The following is a 9,164-nucleotide window of genomic DNA, read 5'->3' as shown; positions in this document are numbered from 1 at the left end:
ACGACGTTCGGACACACCATTTCTCTGAGGTGTTCCAGGCGGCGTGAGTTGTGAAACTATTCCACATTTCCTTAAGTGTGTACCAAATTCGTGACTTAAATATTCTCCACCACGATCTGATCGTAAGAATTTTATTTTTCTGTCACGTTGATTCTCAACTTCACTCTGAAATTCCTTGAACTTTTCAAAGGTTTCAGACTTGTGTTTCATTAGGTAGACATACCCATATCTACTTAAATCATCAGTGAGAGTGAGAACATAACGATATCCTCCGCGAGCCTCAACACTCATTGGACCGCACACATCGGTATGTATGATTTCCAATAAGTTGGTTGCTCGCTCCATTGTTCCGGAGAACAGAGTCTTGGTCATCTTACCCATGAGGCATGGTTCGCACGTGTCAAATGATTCGTAATCAAGAGACTCCAAAAGTCCATCTGCATGGAGCTTCTTCATGTGCTTGACACCAATGTGACCAAGGCGGCAGTGCCACAAGTATGTGGGACTATCGTTATCAACTTTACATCTTTTGGTATTCACACTATGAACATGTGTAACATCACGTTCGAGATTCATCAAAAATAAACCATTGACCAGCGGGGCATGACCATAAAACATATCTCTCAAATAAATAGAACAACCATTATTCTCGGATTTAAATGAGTAGCCATCTCGAATTAAACGAGATCCAGATACAATGTTCATGCTCAAAGCTGGCACTAAATAACAATTATTGAGGTTTAAAACTAATCCCGTGGGTAGATGCAGAGGTAGCGTGCCGACGGCGATCACATCGACCTTGGAACCATTCCCGACGCGCATCGTCACCTCGTCCTTCGCCAGTCTCCGTTTATTCCGTAGTTCCTGTTTTGAGTTACAAATATGAGCAACCGCACCGGTATCAAATACCCAGGAGCTACTACGAGTACTGGTAAGGTACACATCAATTACATGTATATCACATATACCTTTGGTGTTGCCGGCCTTCTTGTCCGCTAAGTATTTGGGACAGTTCCGCTTCCAGTGACCACTTCCCTTGCAATAAAAGCACTCAGTTTCAGGCTTGGGTCCATTCTTCGACTTCTTCCCAGTAACTGGCTTACCGGGCGCGGCAACTCCCTTGCCGTCCTTCTTGAAGTTCTTCTTACCCTTGCCCTTCTTGAACTTAGTGGTTTTATTCACCATCAACACTTGATGTTCTTTTCTGATCTCCCCTTCCGCTGATTTCAGCATTGAATATACCTCAGGAATGGTCTTTTCCATCCCCTGCATATTGTAGTTCATCACAAAGCTCTTGTAGCTTGGTGGAAGCGACTGGAGGATTCTGTCAATGACCGCGTCATCCGGGAGATTAACTCCCAGCTGAGTCAAGCGGTTGTGCAACCCAGACATTCTGAGTATGTGCTCACTAACAGAACTATTCTCCTCCATTTTACAGCTGAAGAACTTGTCGGAGACATCATATCTCTCGACCCGGGCATGAGCTTGGAAAACCAATTTCAGCTCCTCGAACATCTCATATGCTCCATGTTTCTCAAAACGCTTTTGGAGACCCGGTTCTAAGCTGTAAAGCATGCCGCACTGAACGAGGGAGTAATCATCAGCACGTGATTGCCAAGCGTTCATAACGTCTTGGTTCTGTGGGATTGGTGCATCACCTAGCGGTGCTTCTAAGACATAATCTTTCTTGGCTACTATGAGGATGAGCCTCAGGTTCCGGACCCAGTCCGTATAGTTGCTGCCATCATCTTTCAGCTTGGTTTTCTCTAGGAACGCGTTGAAATTGAGGACAACGTTGGCCATTTGATCTACAAGACATAGTGTAAAGATTTTAGACTAAGTTCATGATAATTCAGTTCATCTAATCAAATTACTCAATGAACTCCCACTCAGATAGACATCCCTCCAGTCATCTAAGTGAAACATGATCCGAGTTAACTAGGCCGTGTCCGATCATCACGTGAGACGGACTAGTCAAGATCGGTGAACATCTCCATGTTGATCGTATCTTCTATATGACTCATGCTCGACCTTTCGGTCCTCCGTGTTCCGAGGCCATGTCTGTACATGCTAGGCTCGTCAAGTCAACCTAAGTGTATTGCGTGTGTTCCGAGGCCATGTCTGTGTAGGCTCGTCAACACCCGTTGCATTCGAACGTTAGAATCTATCACACCCGATCATCACATGGTGCTTCGAAACAACGAACCTTCACAACGGTGCACAGTTAGGGTGAACACTTTCTTGAAATTATTATAAGGGATCATCTTACTTACTACCGTCGTTCTAAGCAAATAAGATGCAAAAACATGATAAACATCACATGCAATCAAATAGTGACATGATATGGCCAATATCATCATGCTCCTTTGATCTCCATCTTCAGGGCACCATGATCATCTTCGTCACCGGCATGACACCATGATCTTCATCATTGTGTCTTCATGAAGTCGTCACGCCAACGATTACTTCTACTTGTATGGCTAACGCATTTAGCAACAAAGTAAAGTAAATTACATGGCATTATTCAATGACACGCAGGTCATGCAAAATAATAAAGACAACTCCTATGGCTCCTGCCGGTTGTCATACTCATCGACATGCAAGTCGTGATTCCTATTACAAGAATATGATCAATCTCATACATCACATATATCATTCATCACATCTTCTGGCCATATCACATCACATAGCACTTGCTGCAAAAACAAGTTAGACGTCCTCTAATTGTTGTTGCAAGTTTTTACGTGGTTTGTAGGTTTCTAGCAATAACGTTTTCTTACCTACGTATGACCACAACGTGATTTGCCAATTTCTATTTACCCTTCATAAGGACCCTTTTCATCGAATCCGTTCCGACTAAAGTAGGAGAGACAGACACCCGCTAGCCACCTTATGCAACTAGTGCATGTCAGTCGGTGGAACCTGTCTCACGTAAGCGTACGTGTAAGGTCGGTCTGGGCCGCTTCATCCTACAATGCCGCCGAAACAAGAAACGACTAGTAGCGGCAAGAAGAATTGGCAAACTCAACGCCCACAACTGCTTTGTGTTCTACTCGTGCATAGTAACTACGCATAGGCCTAGCTCATGATGCCACTGTTGGGAATCGTAGCATAATTTTAAAATTTTCCTACGTTCACCAAGATGCATCTATGGAGTATACTAGCAACGAGGGGAAGGGAGTGCATCTACATACCCTTGTAGATTGCGAGCGGAAGCGTTCCAATGAACGTGGATGACAGAGTCGTACTCGCCGTGATCCAAATCACCGATGACCGAGTGCCGAACGGACGGCACCTCCTCGTTCAACACACGTACGGTGCAGCGACGTCTCCTCCTTCTTGATCCAGCAAGGGGGAAGGAGAGGTTGATGGAGATCCAGCAGCACGACGGCGTGGTGGTGGATGTAGCGGTTCTCCGGCAGGGCTTCGCCGAGCTTCCGCGAGAGAGAGAGAGAGGTGTTGCAGGGGAGGAGGGAGGCGCCCAAGGCTGTAGCTTGCTGCCCTCCCTCCCCCCCTTTATATAGGCCCCTTGGGGGGGCGCCGGCCCTGGGAGATGGGATCTCCAAGGGGGGGCGGCGGCCAAAGGGGGCAAGGGGTTGCCTTGCCCCCCAAGGCAAGGGGGAAGCTCCCCCTAGGGTTCCCAACCCTAGGCGCATGGGGGGAGGCCCAAGGGGGCGCCCCAGCCCACTAAGGGCTGGTTCCCTTCCACTTTCAGCCCACGGGGCCCTCCGGGATAGGTGGCCCCACCCGGTGGACCCCCGGGACCCTTCCGGTGGTCCCGGTACAATACCGGTAACCCCCGAAACTTTCCCGGTGGCCAAAACTTGACTTCCTATATATAATTCTTCACCTCCGGACCATTCCGGAACCTCTCGTGACGTCCGGGATCTCATCCGGGACTCCGAACAACTTTCGGGTTTCCGCATACATATATCTCTACAACCCTAGCGTCACCGAACCTTAAGTGTGTAGACCCTACGGGTTCGGGAGACATGCAGACATGACCGAGACGCCTCTCCGGTCAATAACCAACAGCGGGATCTGGATACCCATGTTGGCTCCCACATGTTCCACGATGATCTCATCGGATGAACCACGGTGTCGAGGATTCAATCAATCCGTATGCAATTCCCTTTGTCAATCGGTATGTTACTTGCCCGAGATTCGATCGTCGGTATCCCAATACCTTGTTCAATCTCGTTACCAGCAAGTCTCTTTACTCATACCGCAATGCATGATCCCGTGACTAACGCCTTAGTCACATTGAGCTCATTATGATGATGCATTACCGAGTGGGCCCAGAGATACCTCTCCATCACACGGAGTGACAAATCCCAGTCTCGATCCGTGCCAACCCAACAGACACTTTCGGAGATACCCGTAGTGCACCTTTATAGTCACCCAGTTACGTTGTGACGTTTGGCACACCCAAAGCACTCCTACGGTATCCGGGAGTTGCACGATCTCATGGTCTAAGGAAAAGATACTTGACATTGGAAAAGCTCTAGCAAACGAAACTACACGATCTTTTATGCTATGCTTAGGATTGGGTCTTGTCCATCACATCATTCTCCTAATGATGTGATCCCGTTATCAATGACATCCAATGTCCATAGTCAGGAAACCATGACTATCTGTTGATCAACGAGCTAGTCAACTAGAGGCTTACTAGGGACACGTTGTAGTCTATGTATTCACACATGTATTACGATTTTCGGACAATACAATTATAGCATGAACAATAGACGATTATCATGAACAAAGAAATATAATAATAACCATTTATTATTGCCTCTAGGGCATATTTCCAACAGGGGAATAATCGATGGCAATTTGATTGGTCGAGATCCGGCTCATGTTTAAAATGACACTGAGCCAGAAGGATGGATTCTAGGATCTGATTGAGGATTGAGAGCATTCACATCATATTGGATCAACGGAATCAAAATGATAATGACAAGGGATGCCAATAAGATTACGAGACTTATTGGATTAACCATAATGCAAGCAAGCAAGAATTTCAAGAGCAATAGGCTACTCAGGATTTTCGGAAGATCGAATGGTATTTCGAAGACTGTTGCATAACACATGAATCAACTTGGGATGAGTGGATACTCGGTAAGTGCGAGAAATTATCCGCAGGGTCATTCAGATGGCAAGGAACTGCAAGGCAGTAAGCACAAAGTATTTTCGGAACAATAGAGAGAATTTTGGGGTATCTTGTAATAACAAGATCAACTAGGAATAAAAGTAAGAACGACGGGTGTATGTATTTATCCATAGGGATATTTTGGGTGGTAGGGAATTGCAAAAGCAACGGGCACAAAGTCTTGAGAGAATATCGGAGAGTAACTTCGAAATCTTCTCGTGCAGCCGGCGATCATCTGGACTGAAGGGGCTCTCCGGGGAAAGTGTTTTCGAGAACCTAAAGTTAGATTTTTAGAAAATCATTTAACCCGAATAGAAGAGAGATTAGAATCCTAGAGTATAGACGAGGAATAAAAGATCCTAATACCACCCAATGGCGACGTGGGCCCATAAGGCACACAGCCATGTTAATAAAAGTTTTGTAATGTCTAGACTCGACTTCGGCCAAGGAGTGTGGAAGGGGGATTCCTACAGGCAGTCGGCTCTGATACCAACTTGTGACACCCCGATTCAATCGTACACTAATCATAAACGCAAACGTGTACGATCAAGATCAGGGACTCACGGGAAGATATCACAACACAACTCTAAAAAGTAAAATAAGTCATACAAGCATCATAATACAAGCCAGGGGCCTCGAGGGCTCGAATACAAGTGCTCGATCATAGACGAGTCAGCGGAAGCAACAATATCTGAGTACAGACATAAGTTATACAAGTTTGCCTTAAGAAGGCTAGCACAAACTGGGATACAGATCGAAAGAGGCGCAAGCCTCCTGCCCGGGATCCTCCTAAACTACTCCTGATCGTCGTCAGCGGCCTCCATGTAGTAGTAGGCACCTCCAGTGTAGTAGGAGTCGTCGTCGACAGTGGCGTCTGGCTCCAGCATCTGGTTGCGACAACCAGGAAGAAAGGAAAGGGGGGAAAAGGGGGAGAAAAGCAACCGTGAGTACTCATCCAAAGTACTCGCAAGCAAGGATCTACACTACTTATGCATGGTTATCTGTGTAAAGGGGCAATATCGGTGGACTGAACTGCAGAATGCCAGAATAAGAGAGGGATAGCTAGTCGAAGACTACGCTTCTGGCAGCCTCCATCTTGCAGCATGTAGAAGAGAGTAGCTGGTAAGTTCACCAAGTAGCATCGCTTAGCATAATCCTACCCGGCGATCCTCTCGTGAGAGTGATCACCGGGTTATATCTGGCACTTGGAAGGGTGTGTTTTATTAAGTATCCGGTTCTAGTTGTCATAAGGTCAAGGTACAACTCCGGGTCATCCTTTTACCGAGGGACACGGCTATTCGAATAGATAAACTTCCCTGCAGGGGTGCACCACATTACCCAACACGCTCGATCCCCTTTGGCCGGACACACTTTCCTGGGTCATGCCCGGCCTCGGGAGATCAACACGTCGCAGCCCTACCTAGGCACAACAGAGAGGTCAGCACGCCGGTCTAAATCCTATGGCGCAGGGGTCTGGGCCCATCGCCCATTGCACACCTGCACGTTGCGTGGGCGGCCGGAAGCAGAACTAGCCCCCTTAATACAAGAGCAGGCTTACGGTCCAATCCGGCGCGCGCCGCTCAGTCGCTGACGTCACGAAGGCTTCAGCTGATACCACGACATCGAGTGCCCATAACTGTTCCCGCGTAGTTGGTTAGTGCGTATAGGCCAGTGGCCAGACTCATATCAAATACCAAGATCTCGTTAAGCGTGTTAATTGAAGTATCCGCGAACGCTGACCAGGGTCAGGCCCACCTCTCTCCTAGGTGGTCTCAACCTGCCCTGTCGCTCCGCCACAAAGTAACAGTCGGGGGCCATCGGGAACCCAGGCCCACCTCTACCAGGATGGAGCCACCTGCCCGTTCGGCCCCCATCTCCGAACAGTATCATAAGTAATGTAACAGTATAAAGTATATAGCATATGCCCGTGATCATCTCCCGAAGTGATCACGGCCCAGTAGTATAGCAAGGCAGACGGACAAGAGTGTAGGGCCACTGATGGAATACTAGCATCCTATACTAAGCATTTAGGATTGCAGGTAAGGGTAACAACTGTAGCAACAATGATAGGCTATGCAGCAGAATAGGATTAACAAAAGCAGTAACATGCTACACTACTCTAATGCAAGCAGTAGAGAGACGGAATAGGCGTTATCTGGTGATCGAGGGGGCTTGCCTGGTTGCTCTGGCAAGGAGGAGTCGTCAACACCGTAGTCGTACTGGGTAGCAGCGGCGTCGGTCTCGGTGTCTAGCGAGAGAAGAGGGGGAAGAAACAATAAATATAAAAGCAAACATATGCATGACGATGCATGACAAGACAATGAGCGGTGTTAGGTGTGCCCTAACGCGGTAGTAGGTGATACCGGCGAAGGGGGGAAACATCCGGGAAAGTATTCCCGGTGTTTCGCGTTTTCGGACAGATGAACCGGAGGGGGAAAGTTGCGTGTTTGCTATGCTAGGGATGTGTGGCGGACGAACGGGCTGTGTATTCGGATTCGTCTCGTCGTTCTGCGCAACTTTCATGTACAAAGTTTTTCCATCCGAGCTACGGTTTATTTTATATTACTTTTAAAAGATTTAAATCATTTTTAGGATTTATTTAATTATTTTAAATCAACATTATCCTGAATAGTGTTTGCTGACGTCATCATAACGTCAACATGACGAACGAGACCTTAGCCTGCTAACTAGCTATGCGGAGCCATCCCTTTGCAGCTAGTTTCTTAGAGGGACTATCACCGTTTAGGCGACGGAAGTTTGAGGCAATAACAGGTCTGTGAGGCCCTTAGATGTTCTGGGCCGCACGCGCACTACACTGATGTATTCAACGAGTATATAGCCTTGGCCGACAAGCCCGAGTAATCTTGGGAAATTTCATCGTGATGGGGATAGATCATTGCAATTGTTGGTCTTCAATGAGGAATGCCTAGTAAGCGCGAGTCATCAGCTCGCGTTGACTACGTCCCTGCCCTTTGTACACACCGCCCGTCGCTCCTACCGATTGAATGGTCCGGTGAAGTGTTCGGATCGCGGCGACGGGGGCGGTTCGCCGCCCCCGACGTCGCGAGAAGTCCATTGAACCTTATCATTTAGAGGAAGGAGAAGTCGTAACAAGGTTTCCGTAGGTGAACCTGCGGAAGGATCATTGTCGTGACCCTGACCAAAACAGACCGTGCATGCGTCATCCAATCCGTCGGCGACGGCACTGTCCGTCGCTCGGCCAATGCCTCGACCACCTCCCCTCCTCGGAGTGGGTGGGGGCTTGGGGTAAAAGAACCCACGGCGCCGAAGGCGTCAAGGAACACTGTGCCTAACCCGGGGGCATGGCTAGCTTGCTAGCCGTCCCTTGTGTTGCAAAGCTATTTAATCCACACGACTCTCGGCAACGGATATCTCGGCTCTCGCATCGATGAAGAACGTAGCGAAATGCGATACCTCGTGTGAATTGCAGAATCCCGCGAACCATCGAGTCTTTGAATCCAAGTTGCGCCCGAGGCCACTCGGCCGAGGGCACGCCTGCCTGGGCGTCACGCCAAAACTCGCTCCCAACCAGTCAACAGAGGTGTTGAGTGGGTCAAACTGACAGATGGGGCCCGTTGACTGGGTCAACTACACGGTCAGCAGTCAACAGTCCTGTTGACTTAGTCAAACTTACGTGTGGGTCCCACTATCATTGACTGCTTAGATAATTAACAAAAGTTAATTAAGTTAATTAGCTAATTAGGTTAATTAAACAAGATTAATTAAGTTAATTAATTCTTTAATTAACTATTTAGTTATTGTTTATTTATTTAATTTTTTTTTCATTCATTTCATTTTTTAAACATTCTGGGCGTGGGCCCCGTTTGGCAGTGGCCCAGAGGGGCATAGAGGGTTGGGCGCTAACGGGCGCGGGTTAACGGGGTGGAGCGGAGCAGAGCCATGGGGCTCGCAGGCGCGAGCGCCGGTAGCCAGGGGCCGCGCGGCAGCAGCAGGGCGCTGCGCTGGCAGGGGAGCAGGGCGGCGGAGGCGCGGT

At 48.2% G+C, this 9,164-nt stretch overlaps 1 non-coding gene across 1 annotated transcript; it reads left to right on the top strand.

The window, feature by feature from the left end:
- The first annotated feature begins 8,523 nt into the window (after positions 1-8,523).
- Positions 8,524-8,679, top strand: LOC123100959 (5.8S ribosomal RNA). The gene has a single exon (XR_006448566.1). It is a non-coding gene; the product is annotated as a 5.8S ribosomal RNA (ribosomal RNA).
- The last annotated feature ends 485 nt before the right edge of the window (positions 8,680-9,164 follow it).

Source organism: Triticum aestivum, chromosome 4D, assembly GCF_018294505.1.
Source record: "Triticum aestivum cultivar Chinese Spring chromosome 4D, IWGSC CS RefSeq v2.1, whole genome shotgun sequence".
NCBI lineage: Eukaryota > Viridiplantae > Streptophyta > Magnoliopsida > Poales > Poaceae > Triticum > Triticum aestivum.
The sequence above is the reverse complement of the archived record's forward strand: the minus strand, read 5'-3'. Positions and strand labels throughout refer to the sequence as shown.